General features: G+C 35.8%; 1 pseudogene; it reads left to right on the top strand.

The window, feature by feature from the left end:
* The first annotated feature begins 7,642 nt into the window (after positions 1-7,642).
* LOC147481308 (small nucleolar RNA R71) lies at positions 7,643-7,737 on the top strand (annotated as a pseudogene).
* Positions 7,738-13,871: the final 6,134 nt, after the last annotated feature.

Raw genomic sequence — 13,871 nt, 5'->3', positions numbered from 1 at the left:
ACTGTATAATAAACATTGTAATAATATTGTGGATTTATCTTTATTTACTTGTTTTTGCAAGTTACAAGTTTTATAGTTAATAAAGTGAGGAAATTAAGCCAATTTTGTATGGAAGAAGAGCTAAAGTGGATTGCTAGAGAAACCCACACAAAAAGTCCAAGCCTCAAGGAGAAGAAGCCCTAAAAGAGCCCAAGTCAATGCGGTCAAAGGAAGATTAACCCGGGTAGCACAAGACCTGAAAAGTCAACATTTATTAACTTTGGACTTGGACCTTGGATGGAGACCCACTATATATATCAAAATGACCGACTTGAGAAGAGCTTTCTAATGGTATAAAGCTCTCTACATAAAAGTAGTAAAAGCTGGCAAAAAGGGTAGAACGATCATTTCAAGGGGTACGTTTTGGCTTACATTGGGCATTTATGTTATGGATTTTAGCCCAAATTGGCTCCCAATAGAATTTTGAATCACATATGTTTAATCCTAATTGTAATCTATAAAATGAATAGTATAGCTAAACTCTAGGCATTCCATTAATTAGTTTTGTTTTTAAGGTTAGCACCCTTTTTGTTCTTCAAACTCCATTTTCAATAAAAATCTAAGCTTTCTTATTCTTTTTAGCATAATTAATGTTTTCGTCTATTGTTTATTGAATAATAATTAGGTGACACAAGGCTAAATCAAGTTTGAAACTACTAGGGATAAATCAAGTTTGAAACTTTGTATTGAAACACTACGTAACAATACAAAAAAAGAGAACTTTACAATAAAAAATAGATTAAAATAAAAATAAAAATTACAAAGGTGGATTTTAAATCTCTCCCCATATTCCTTCCATTCATCAAAATGCACTTTTTAATTGCTTTAGTAGAATTGTTAATTTTGATTCTTATTTAAAAGTAGTATAATGAAACAACAAATCCTTTTCTCTCACCATCTTTTCCTTAGTATTTAATTATAGTAGTTTTATATTTCATTCGCCTTTAGGTGGGTATGATTGTCTTTTCTCATACTATACTTCAACATAATTAAAGAGTAAGGTACTTGATTTAACTACATAAGTTGTTTAAGTGTGTGTTTGTTTACATTAACATAATCATTTTATTTTGTGGTTATCAAATGGTGTCACTGCTGCTTTTGACCAGTGTGGAATATCAAGAGAACTTACTAGATTGAATCTCTACGGAAAACCCCAATTATTTCCCTCCTACCCATCTAAATCTATTATTGCACAGTGGGCGAAAATGTTCATAAGGGATTTCAGGAAGCCACGTCAGCAATATTTTTAAGTGAGGACACAATGTTAATTAAAAAGTCAAACATAATTTTGATTAATTGCAAGTCGGTCCCTACTCTGAATTATCTTAGACATATGATTTGGTCGAGATTCTATAGCTAGATGTTCTTGAGATATGTACAATTAAGAAAAAAAACAATTCCACGCCAATCAAGATTATGATTCGTGATATAACTACGGATCATAAAAACACAAAAATTGATTCCAAAAAACAAAAACCTCTATATTCTCTCAAGCTAATTGATATTTTGTCTTCAACACACACAGGAAGAAGAAATAAAGAAGGCAAGGTCCATTATGCTTTTTGATTCATTGTTGTTCTCTCTTCACATTTCATTGATTCATTGAAGTGATTGTTTTCTTCTCAACTAATTTCCAAATCCCCCTCTTCTTCCCAAAACACAAATAAAAACTTCATTTCTCTCTCACAAACAACAAGAACAATAACAAAATTGTCATAATTCACATCAATTGTCTCAGGTAATCTTCATTTAGTTTCTATTTTGTTTAGGTCTTAATTGGTTTTTATCCTTAATAGACTCGATTATTGAATATTTGTAGAGTACACAGTTCATGGGTGTTCAAAACTCCAAATCGGGTACTTTGCCTTCTCCACACAATTATTCATTCAACATCACCTGATTATTGCATTATCCTCTAATCAATTGATTTCTTCCTTCAGTGGTCTTTAGCTTATTATAGTATGTGATTAAAAGACCACCCTGACCCAAAAAGTATATATATATGGGGAGGGATAGAGCCCACAAAATAACATGCCCACAAAATTTTGGCTCATTCAAATATGTTTAACCTAATCAAATATTATTACGAAATCAGAAAATTCTGGACCGTTAGATAAATGTTCAAAATTGAACACTAGTTTTCGCAAGGTTAGACATATCCAAATAGGATGAAATTTTGTTGGCATGCTATCTATTGTGAGAACATCATATCCACAAAAAATCAAGTCTTAATTCAATTTGTAAGTCTCGGGAGTGGCTCTATCCCTATATATGTGTGTGTGTGTGTGTGTGTGTGTGTGTGTGTGTGTGTGTGTGTGTGTGTGTGTGTGTGTGCAACTAATTAAAGTGGATACGTTATTTTAATTAGTTTGATATTTGTTGCTATTTTAATACATTAGTATTTGCTAAAAGTTCGACAACAACAAAATGGGTAACTGGTTTTTTTTAGTTCCTGCTTTTCTTTTGTATGTATATCACTCCTCATTTTGACAATTAATGGCTTCGAAGGTTTTAATATGGCCAATAGATAAGTAGATATCCTTACCTAGATCACGTTATGTAATTAGCACTTGTGGTTGTATGCATTTGTGATAAAAGACTCTTAATTAGCTTGCAAGATTTTGATTTTTATGGGTATTTTTTTTTTTTTTTGGTTTATAGCAAACGTTCTCAGTTGCAACTTTTGCCTCTTCTAGGAATGTGTACTTGAAGCTTTCATGTAATAGAAGGCTCCCACAAGATTTTATACACGACTTGCAAGCTTTTATACATTTTCATGAATTTGATAGAATTCCGGTGTTAAGCATTGTACTATATTTGTATGGAATTTGCTATTTTTGCCTCTTCTTAGTTCTTTTTTGCTGGAATTTGCTAAATTTCTAATGAGTTCTAGGAAGCTAACATGCAGATAATAGTCAGTTTTAAATAACCTAAAGCAAGGTAAGAATTCAAAACCGAAGGGCCTAGGTATTAATCATATTGAAAATTATGGTTTCATTCGAGGGGTTCATGGATTATAAGAAGTTTTAGTCACATAATGCATGATATGATGTTTGACATTCCCTCAATATATGCAATGCATTTTCTCGTCTATTTTCTCCACTTCTATGCCTCATTCTAGATATACACGAAGAGAATGCTGAAGAAAATATTGTTTGTCCAATACAGGTATTGGAAGCAGAGAAAATCCAATATAAACTACATGGTGGAAAATTTCAATAAATGTGAAAATCCTTATTTGTACTTATTGATACCATATGAGGACATTGCCTATCATAGATGTTAGTGACACAAAGTCTACGAGTGCAAAGGTAACACATTATTAGTGTTTGGATTTTATAGGACTATCATTACTTTTCCATGTACATTGTTATGCTACGCTCTAACTTAATATTCAATCTACCTCCAATTATTCATCTTCCATTTGATTTTCTTTTTCCAATTTCACCATAAGTAGGTTCATATAATGATTTCGAAGTTTTAGTCTAACATGTATATATATTGTTACCCTACTTGAGCAATTCAAGTAATACAACTCTCAAGCCATAACTCAGTAAAGCTGAAATTAATATACTACAAAACCCTTATGAATACATGATAAAGTTTTATGGGAACCAATTTTTAGGAAAGTAAGGATTGTACAATGAAAAAAGAAACGAAACTCTCAAATGATCAAGATGTAGTCTCCAACGAACATAAGAACCTGAGGCGGTTATCATCCTAATTGATGTGACTATGTGGAATTCTTTTTTTGCTTTTGGGACACAGTATGTATTTATTAGGATTAAGGTTGATTGCTTTGCATATGACAATGTCGTCATTATCTTTGGATCTGTCTTTGTTTAGGAGTGAACTCGGGCAGTATAGATGGTGTCTAGATGATACATTGCATGCAAGCTTTTTCGATGATAAAATTAGATCAAGTCCATTTCCTTTGTAGTCGCAGGAGAAGAAAAAACATAAATAAGTCACACCTACTATTGTATCATTATTGTAGGAAACATATTATAACAATATGATGGACTGATAATATTCAAATATTACATAGCCACTGCTATTGGTTTACTATGTTGTATCCTTTCTAGACACTCCATGATTTGGTGTTGATCATTCATCTATGAAATCCTTTTTAGATACATGAATATTTAGTCAATTCCAGTGAGAACACTGATAAGTACGAAACAATGATAGTTTGCCGACCAATATTAGAGTAATGTGTTCACATTTTGGTTATGTTGTCATTTGGATAGTACTTGAAAAGTTTAGAAGAATACTTATATTTGTAAACTTAAAGTTAGAATAGCAGGGTTAAAGAATATATAATAACAGGGTGTGTGTTGCTTTGATAAGCTTGAGTGTGGATATAAATGAACAAATTGGCTAGAATTCCCGAGTATGTGAAAAGCCTAAAATTCTACCTCACACTTATAATTTCGCAACACGGGTGATTCACCAGTTTACATTATTTTCAAAACACTAGGTGATTCATTTTTTTTTATTTTTCATTTTTTTTCAATGGATGAAGATCTAAAGTATTAATATTGAATTAATAGAAGCGTAGTTGCATAAGGTACAATGTCACATGTTTGAATGGTTGACAAATTAGTATGAAGACCAACATTTGATAATAGTGTATTAATAATAGTAAGCAAGTGAATGTGAGGTCTTATAAGCAGAACCTAACTAAATGGCAAGGTGAAGTTTCATAGAGATTGCAATAAGCAATAAGGACATAATTCACTCCATAGAGAAACATGACTCAAAAATTCGAGAAAACATGCAAGAGTGGAAAACGTGAATTATGTTAAACGTGGACTTAGGATCCGGTACTTACAGCCACACACTCCATAGGGAGGGCCCGGTTACCTTAATGGTGCACTCACCAATATCTGGAAATGAAAGGAAATGCACCAAACACAAAAATTGAGTCGTTTATAGTCAGATACTCGAGACTTTATCTAAACATATGTATGAACATGTAGTTTATCATATATCAACAACCGAAATAGTTGTGGATCATTCCATAAATAAATATCACAGAAAATATATCCAAACATAATCAAGCACCAAGATTTCCTATGACGCAACCTAGTGAACTGAAAGCGAAGTCGGACAGACCTATAACATAACCTAGCATGCACCTTCTTTTTCATCTTTGAACGAGAGGGTGTCCTAGTGAATAAGTGTGGAAAAGTGAATGGTTGTGGAAGATATGGTGGATATGGATACGTTGTAGAAGGAAAGCATGTAAACAATGAGGATGTGGGTTTAGCACAAAACTCATTCATGGTGTAGGTAGGGACTGTCTCAAGTCTGAAAATGAAGGTGTCAAATTGTTTGTCCTTCTGAAGTATTTGTTTACTAGGTGGATTTAAAAAATTATGAAGCACAGGAGAAACAAAAGGATCAAGTGCAAACTCGAGATTCCTTTGAAAGGGTGGAAGGAGGGGAGTCGAGGTGGATGTTATGCAAAGTAGTTCTTGATAGGGTGAATCATCACCTGCTCTAAGAAACTCATCGAATTCCTCATCTAGATTGGTCATATCCACATTACTATGGTAGTCCTCTATATCTTTGAGAAAGTCATCTATCTCGTCCTCATCCATAATTTGTGTATCGACTAGTGTAGGGATGAAAATGTTGGAGTCTGAACTTCCAAAGGAAAGAAATTTGGGCATATGATTATCAGGGAACGTGTTGTTAAAATAATCTCGAGCGAAGCTCTCGATCATGCTAACCTCTCCATCCATAGACGAATCGGGTAAATGTGTCTTTGTTTTAAAAATATTTACTTCAACAACAAAATGGCCAAAAGACATGGACATCGAACCATCACGGCAATTAATGAGCGCATTGGCAATTGCCAGGAAAGGACGCCCTAAGATGATCGGGACAGAGTCGTTAGCGACTTCTGTATCGAGGATGACAAAATCAGCCAAATAGTAGAAATCCTGAACCTTTACCAGCACGTTTTCAACCACACCCTTAGGATACTTAATAGACCGATCATCTAATTGCAACGTCATTTTAGTGGGTTGCATCTCCTCTAGACCTATTTGTCTATACAAATAAAACGGGAGTAAGTTAACACTAGCCCCCAGGTCTAATAACGTGGTCGTCGTATAGGAATCTCCTAAGGTGCATTGTATAATAGGACGACCAGGGTCCTTGTACTTAACAATTTCATTATGTTCAGATATAGTTGGGAATTGTTCTGTTAAAAAGGTGTCTTTTGGTATATTAGTCTTCCGCCTAGTAGTACACAACTCCTTAAGAAACTTAGCATGGTTTGGTAGCTTTTTAATAGCTTCGAGGAAGGGAAGGTTTATAGTTAGATTCTTGAAAACGTCCCTAATCTATTCATAATTTGTATCCCTAGTTAACATGGCTAATTTTTGTGGAAACGGTGGTTTCTCTCTATATTTAGCATATGTATCACCTGGATGTTTAACCTTGGCTTTCTGTTTCTTAGGTTGTGTTGTAACTGGTACCTCTATAATGGTAGGCTCTTCAGTTTCTATTTCGGTATCTAGTAAAATAGCAAGTGTAGGTGCTACTGGTGGGGTAACTATAGGCATAGTTACTTTGTTATCAACCACTCTGCCAGAACGAAGAGTGGTGATGGCATTTAGCTCACCTACATTTTCATATTCATTACTAGTATTATCAATTACCTCAAAGGCTGTGTTTGTTGTTTTAGGATTAGGTATTGCGTGACCTAAAACACACCTTTGGGTTAGGTTTTATCTTGGGCCAACTGTTGGCTTAAATTATTAATGGATTGTAGAAGTTGTTGGTTAGATTGAGCCATGGTTTGGAAAAGTTTTTGGCTCACTTGTATGAAGGTGTCAAGACGATCTGGTTGTGTGGGTGTAGTAGTCACGGGTGGTGTGACTGGAACTATCTCGCGTGAATTATTTATGGGCGGATTTTGATCGTTATTATTTACCGGAACGATACCTCTATTAGCATTATAATTATTATAACTACCTTGACCTTGTGCTTGACCTTGTCGAGGTTGCACTTGGTTGTTATAATTATTATAATTACCCCGACCTCGCCCTTGTCGTGGTGGAGCTTGGTTATAACCTGTCGTTGGCCTAACATATTGATTATTGTACCACGAAGGTGTGGCGTGTTGGTTATTTCTCCAACCCGAAGTTGGGATTTTGTCTCCAAGGGGTGTTAGGTTCACTATTAATGGAACAAGCCTGTGTTCATAGGATATAGGGACGATGGGAGTCGGGATGCTCATGACTCCAAATGAAACTACATGGATTTGAATTTACATTCATGACGGGGATAGGCTTTTGTTGAACGTAAATGGCCTCTACCTTTTAGTGAGTGATTGATTAGAGTTTTAAGCTCGGGATCGTGTTTAATTTCAAACATACCGGCGGCCTTAATCAGATTAGAAGAACTAAGCGGAGCGGGATATCGTCACTACCCCCAGTTGTTATTTCGCTTAGTTTGATCCTCTAAAATTTATAAGCCTCCGAGGCTCCTTTACTTAAGAAACTACCCCCATTCATTATGTCAAGGACTTCTTTATGGTGGTGTAGAAGTCCTTTGAAAAGGCAATCTAACTAACGTGTCTTTCGCTAGGTTATGATGTGGACACTCTATAAGGAGATCGGTGAAACGATTCCAAGCCTCTCAAAATGATTCATGAGGATTTTGTCGAAAAGAAATGAATCTTGGAAAGCATCTCATCCGTCTTTAGGGGTGGGTAAAATGTTCCATAAACAAATGAACAAGTTTAGCCCACGAGTCCATTAATTAGGCTTTGGCGCTTAACCAAAGACGCCTTATCGGCTAAGGTGAAAGGGAATACCCTCAGTTTAATTTGTTCCGCACCAACCATAGGATGGTGGAATGTTGTTAGGACTTGTTCAATCCTATGCATGTGCTGATAAGGTTTTTCATGGTCTAAACCATGAAAAACGGGTAACAAATTAAAAATATTTGGGGGGATTCGGAAATCCCCCACTGGGTTTGCTAGAACGATGCAAGATTTGGGGCTATCGCTTAAGGCTTTGTAGAAGTCAGAGAGAGGAGTCTCTCCTTCTTCAGGCATTATATCAGGTGGTGTGTGTGAAATAGTAGCTAGAGGTGTAGTGGGTGGTATACTAGATAGACTTGTTTGTTGACGTTGTCGTGTAATTACGTTCGGTGTTTTTGTTCGACCAGACCTTAATCTCATACAAGGCTAAGACCAAACTTAGCTAAACACGTCAACACTCCAAACAATCCTGATATACTAGTATAAACCTCTGACAGGAGATGCAAGGTGTGGAAGAAAGGAATACCTGATTGCGTCCTTGCTTCGCTTATGAATAGCGTCTTGTTTACGCGTGTTCAGTGTATATAACAAGTTAGAACATTGAAAAACTTGAAAAATTGAAGTTCGAATCAAACCTGTGGAAATCCGGCAAAATTCAGCTCAGGGCGCGGGTGCGCTCACTTTGGGCGCAGGTGTGCTCAATGAAAACTTCGAAGTTTCAGATGTTTGAGCGGTCACGCCGGTTTGAAGCTGGTCGTCGGCCAAACTTCCAAGAACTTTAAGCGCAGTGCGCTCCATGCAATTTTTTTTTTTTTTTTTCGAGGAAGTTTAATGCTGAAAAAGACAACCACAGTTAGAATCGAACAAGGGTGGGTGGGTGAAATGGGACTTTAAGAAGAGTACTTATACTATGAAAACAATGCGAAAAGTGAAACTAAGATGGCGGCATGCATTTGATAAACATAAAAGATATAAAGTTTACCTACAAAATGAACGATGAAACTCAAAACGTAAGTAAACTAAAACTTATATTACGTGGCTAAATTTATCAAAGATTGTTCTACTCTCGATCTATTGAACAGATATAGTGGAGTAAGAAGTTCGTTCCACTCCTAGTCCTTCCAAGATTGTGTTTTCTAGTCTAATTACTCTACTCTAAGTCTAATGAGAGATTTACGAAATGATAACTAGACTATGATGCAACTACCCACAAGATGCAACTAGTCGACTATTTAAACAACTATGGGAATACTACGTCAATTCTATGATAAGGAGTTAGAGGGGGTTTGATTCCACTTTAGCTCAACTTAATCCACTAACGACGAATCGTCGTAATCCGAATTGAATCCCATGAGAACAATCTGGTTATTCTTAATCCCTAATTACACATGGCATTTCTACCAATTCATAACTAGCATGTGAACGATTACACCCATTCTCATGGTGAACTAATCATTTCTAGAGTGGAAAGGAAATTACGACCACTCTTACGATAATTGGAATCAAGCTTTCATCAAGGCTTCTCAACCCCCTCTAATGGAGGTTTAGCCGAGAATCATCACGCTATCATTCCCAATCAAATTCAACAAGACATGATATAAAGATTGAAACTTTGCTTATTTAAACTCAAATGGAAACTACTCATGCAAAAATCTATTCAATCTAATAAAGACAAATAATTGAATCTAAGAATTGAACTAAATAAGTAAATGGAAAATGAAACTAGATTACCAAGAACACTATTTTATTAATCTAATGAATAATAAAACAATGATTCAAATACTAAATTAATAATCTACTTTGTTCTAAAGTAATTAATTAAACATGAAACTAGATCTAAAACAAGATATGAAAAACTAACTAATTAACTAATTGAAATTATAAAACTAAGTTCTAAAAATAATTAATGGAGGCTAACTAATCCAATTTTGAATCTAGGCCCAATTCCGAGGTCTGAGTCCAAAGATACGGCCTTCGGAAGTTCTGTTGACTTTGTGTGTTGTTTCTACCCGCGTCGACTTTTCAGCTTTTGACCGGGCTTACAAAGGCTTTGTCTTCTTAAATCTTGGCCTTTAATCACGGAACTCCTTAGCAACCGACCTTTTCTCCTTTATCTCGCTAAAGTGGCACATTTCTGCTCATCATGGACTTTGAAGCCTGAAATGTATAAAAAACAAGTAATCAGTATTAACTCTTAATTATTACTCACATAATTGGTCTAAAAGTATGATGGTTAAGGGGTTAAAACTACAGTTTTGGGCTCTTATCAAACCACCCCCAAACAGCATTTTGCTTGTCCTCAAGCAAAGATGAGTAATTAGAATAAGTGACCAAAAATGGAGTTCTATCTACTCTCGTTTCGCTGAGTGCAATTGAAATAACCATATGCAACAAGGCCTTAAACCACTAGGAATTCCCTAGTGGACGAGTTATAGCCTTGTGAGAGTTTTCCAGTGAAGGTACTCACAAACTTCATCTATACTACAAAATCCACTAAGAAATAAAACTATTGTTTCCTTTATTCATGCTCTAAATTAACTATACCTCTCACTAGCAATGCACATAGAGTAATCAAGTCGAAACCTAAGCTAATATATACATAATAATCAATCATCTACAATAATAATATATATAATGAGTAATACTATGAAATGCCTAGCAGGTTCGTTTCTAAAACTCGGAATAGCGTCCTTAAGTAGGTTCTCACAATAATAGTCAAGATACAACACTCTGATTTTTCCACTCAAGTTTTGCTACTCCAGTGTGCAGTGGGCACACTTTACCTTACAATCTCAATGACAACAAGGAAGCCGAGTCGATCAAACACATCTGCCACTTGCTATCACACTAACCTATTCCTAATTGAGCTAGAGGTCTTTATTAGGTATTCATGGGGATTAGGAGATGGTTTAAGAAGGAAGGAAATGGATATTCAAAAGGACAAGTCTGAGATAATAGAGTCTTCATATTATGTAACTAGAAAAGACCTTGTTATTTACTTTTTGCTTCTACACTTTGTTTCCATCCTTAGCCACATTTTTTTTTTTTTTCTTTGGTTTTGACTCCTTTTATTCTATTTTTTTTTTTTGGAGTTTTTATTTTATTTCTATTTTTATTTTTTTTTTTTTCTTTGGATGGAAACTTCTTTTCTTTATTTTTTCAAGCAATTAACTAACTTTTGTTTACACAGGTTTTTCTCTTCTTCTTTCTTCCTCATTCAATTCTCAGACTTATCTAAATTGAGTAGGTTGAATTTTTTTTATTTTGTTTTGTTTTATAACAAGGTAAAAGATTTGTGGTTTATGAAAGGCTAAAGAAAGGCTCAGAGGGGCGACTAGCTGAAAATAATTCATAGGTTTAAATTTCTGGCTATATCGATCCAAAGAGGGCCTAAATTCTCGCTTAGGATATGGCATAGTGATCAAGCAAGTGGACGTGTGATTTCTCTATCCAGATTTTACTTCTCCCTTGTGTCATTTCTCAAATGTTTATTTCGGATAAGGCTTTAGGCTATATTCTTATAGGATTTGTAGAATAAGTACTCTAGCCTAGATTTCAGAACTTACTGCTAACAATCATAGATACTCATGTAATATATTTATAGATAGATGCAAAGATTATTACCTACATATTAACCTAAGTTTCTAAAAATTATTCGAATGCAAAAGCTACGTGAGACTTCTAGATTATTAAAAGCATAGAGAAAGAAAACAATACCAATATTCCTAAGTGTATAGCATAACTTATTTATTTATATTTTTGAATTTTTGAAATATTAACTAGAAAACAAATGCATATTATACCTATCTATATCCTACCATATGCCTTAATTACATGTGTTTCTATGCCCCCCAAACAAGAAGCATGCTTTGTCCTCAAAACATTTAAATAAAGAGGGTAGAAAAATACCATGGAAACGTGTGAAATTCTAGAATATTTGCAAAACAAGGTTAAAACATACTAATATAAAAACTGACGCAACTCTATAAGAGTTCCACCCATTATGGGGTTAACAAGAATCAAATTGCTTGGGACATAAGCAGACACTAACTAGAATTAAAACTTACCATATCTCCCGCTTTATTCATTATCCTCCTCATCCTCTTCTTCTATAAAGAAGTGAGGTTCCTTCGTGTCCTGCCATGCCATGATAATTTGTCAGGCTTCCCGCCATTTATCATCTATTATTGCTAACCTATTAAGCGCCACTTGGTCTGAACAGGGTGTAGGGTGCAACCTGATGAGGTTGTATCCTCTACCCTTGCCAAGTCATTGCACGGAAAGATCGAATAATACTATTGGTGGGTCGCACAATATCGACCGTAATCCAATCCGTGAAACGTGTACAAAAAACAGGAACGAAACATAACATAATACGGGAAATTAGAACAGGCATAAGAAGGTACTTATGCCTCATGCTATGGGCTCAAGCTAAACTAGACATCAAGGTTCTGGGAAGGTCATGGCACATATGTCCCGTGGCTAAAGCAAGGAAGACGCTGCAAGTGGCATCATTCACAGAAGAAAAAGGCCATTCCCCTAAAATGTTTAGCATGATCCAAAACATAACAGTTCCTATGTTCATGGACAGGCTACCAAAAGCGACGTTATAGTCCCCTTGGTCCTCGATACGGAAAATGCCTGCCCCATACGACTCATGCAAAAACTCATAAGTGTAGACATGCATATTATCTACCCAATAACACCATGGGTCTTGTATTTCAACAGGCATAGCAAGTCCAAGAACAAATGCTAGCAAGAACCTGGTAATTTCCATTAATTCATCTTAATGTTGATGGAGAACACTTGTTCTCCATCCGGTCTCTCAAAGAAAATGTAGTTATCGTAAAAATAAGATGCTAGTGTTGGAGAATAAAGTTCAACAGGTCTTACCATAAGCGGTTCCCAGCCTACGTACGTGATCGCCTCGCGAAACCAAGCACCATAAGTAGTGCTTTGGAACAAATCTTCGAAAGACTATTCCGGTATTATTGTAGGAGATGTCATCTCAAAACGATGCTTGGAACAGCTGCAAATGATCCGGGAACAACCCGCAGAAAACTGGAAATTTTTGTGTTTACGGAGGTCGTATGCTGTGTGTTCCATCGGGCGCGAGTGTGCTCTGATAATTTTTGAGTTCCAGTGTTTGGGCGCGAGTCGCGCTCACCTTGGGCGCAGGTGCACTCAGTGCAAAATTTCTGACAGAGATAAGGGCGCAAGTGCGCTCCAAGGTGCTGATTTTTTAAAATGGTGAAAAACAACCGGAAACGTGGGAGTGAAAGATGAGTGATGGAAGTTAGGTGTAGTGTGGGTTGTGAGTGTAGAATGAATGAAGTTTTTATAGGTTTTAAGTTGCTAAAACGGATCGAAAAGTTGCCAAAAAGTTTTTACGGCAATTTCCGGAAATACTAAAATTTTCAAACCCGAAATGGAAACAACTCATATTCTTGATTCTAAAACAACCCTAGTATCTTTTAGGTTGAATTTAGGATAGAACCTACCTATTTTATCGAGATTTCATCCTACCATGATATTTATTCATAGATATGCCTAAACGGCAATATTCTCACCCTGACTCCGAAATAACTTCTAAAAAAAAGGGTCATATAAAAATCATGTTGGAATAGATAATACCACCCCCAAACAATTTGGGAAGGTGGGATCAATATTAAACAACCACGCACAATGAAAATAACCGTATTATATTAAATTTTGGCATTAAATGCCCTTTCACTACAAAATTCAAATTACGGAATTAAAACTTATATTAAAATAACTAACAATAATAAAACTACAAATAAAAATCATCAAGCTATACTATCCCTAAACACGTCGGTACTGGTAGCGGAGGGCACACGCTCAGGAGATGGCTCCTGAGCTCCCGATTGGCCAGCACCATTTGTCTTTCGGCGACGACGCTCGTGCCTCGATGATGTATCCTCGGAAGAAGAATCCCCGTGAGGTGGAAAGCGTGCAAGCATATCGGCTCGAAACTGGCGCTGAGCTTCTAGCTCAGCCCTCATCTGTTCCCATCGCTCATCCTCTCGCT

The sequence above is a fragment of the Coptis chinensis genome, chromosome 8 (assembly GCF_015680905.1).
Source record: "Coptis chinensis isolate HL-2020 chromosome 8, ASM1568090v1, whole genome shotgun sequence".
NCBI lineage: Eukaryota > Viridiplantae > Streptophyta > Magnoliopsida > Ranunculales > Ranunculaceae > Coptis > Coptis chinensis.
This window is presented reverse-complemented; position numbering and strand designations above follow the sequence as displayed.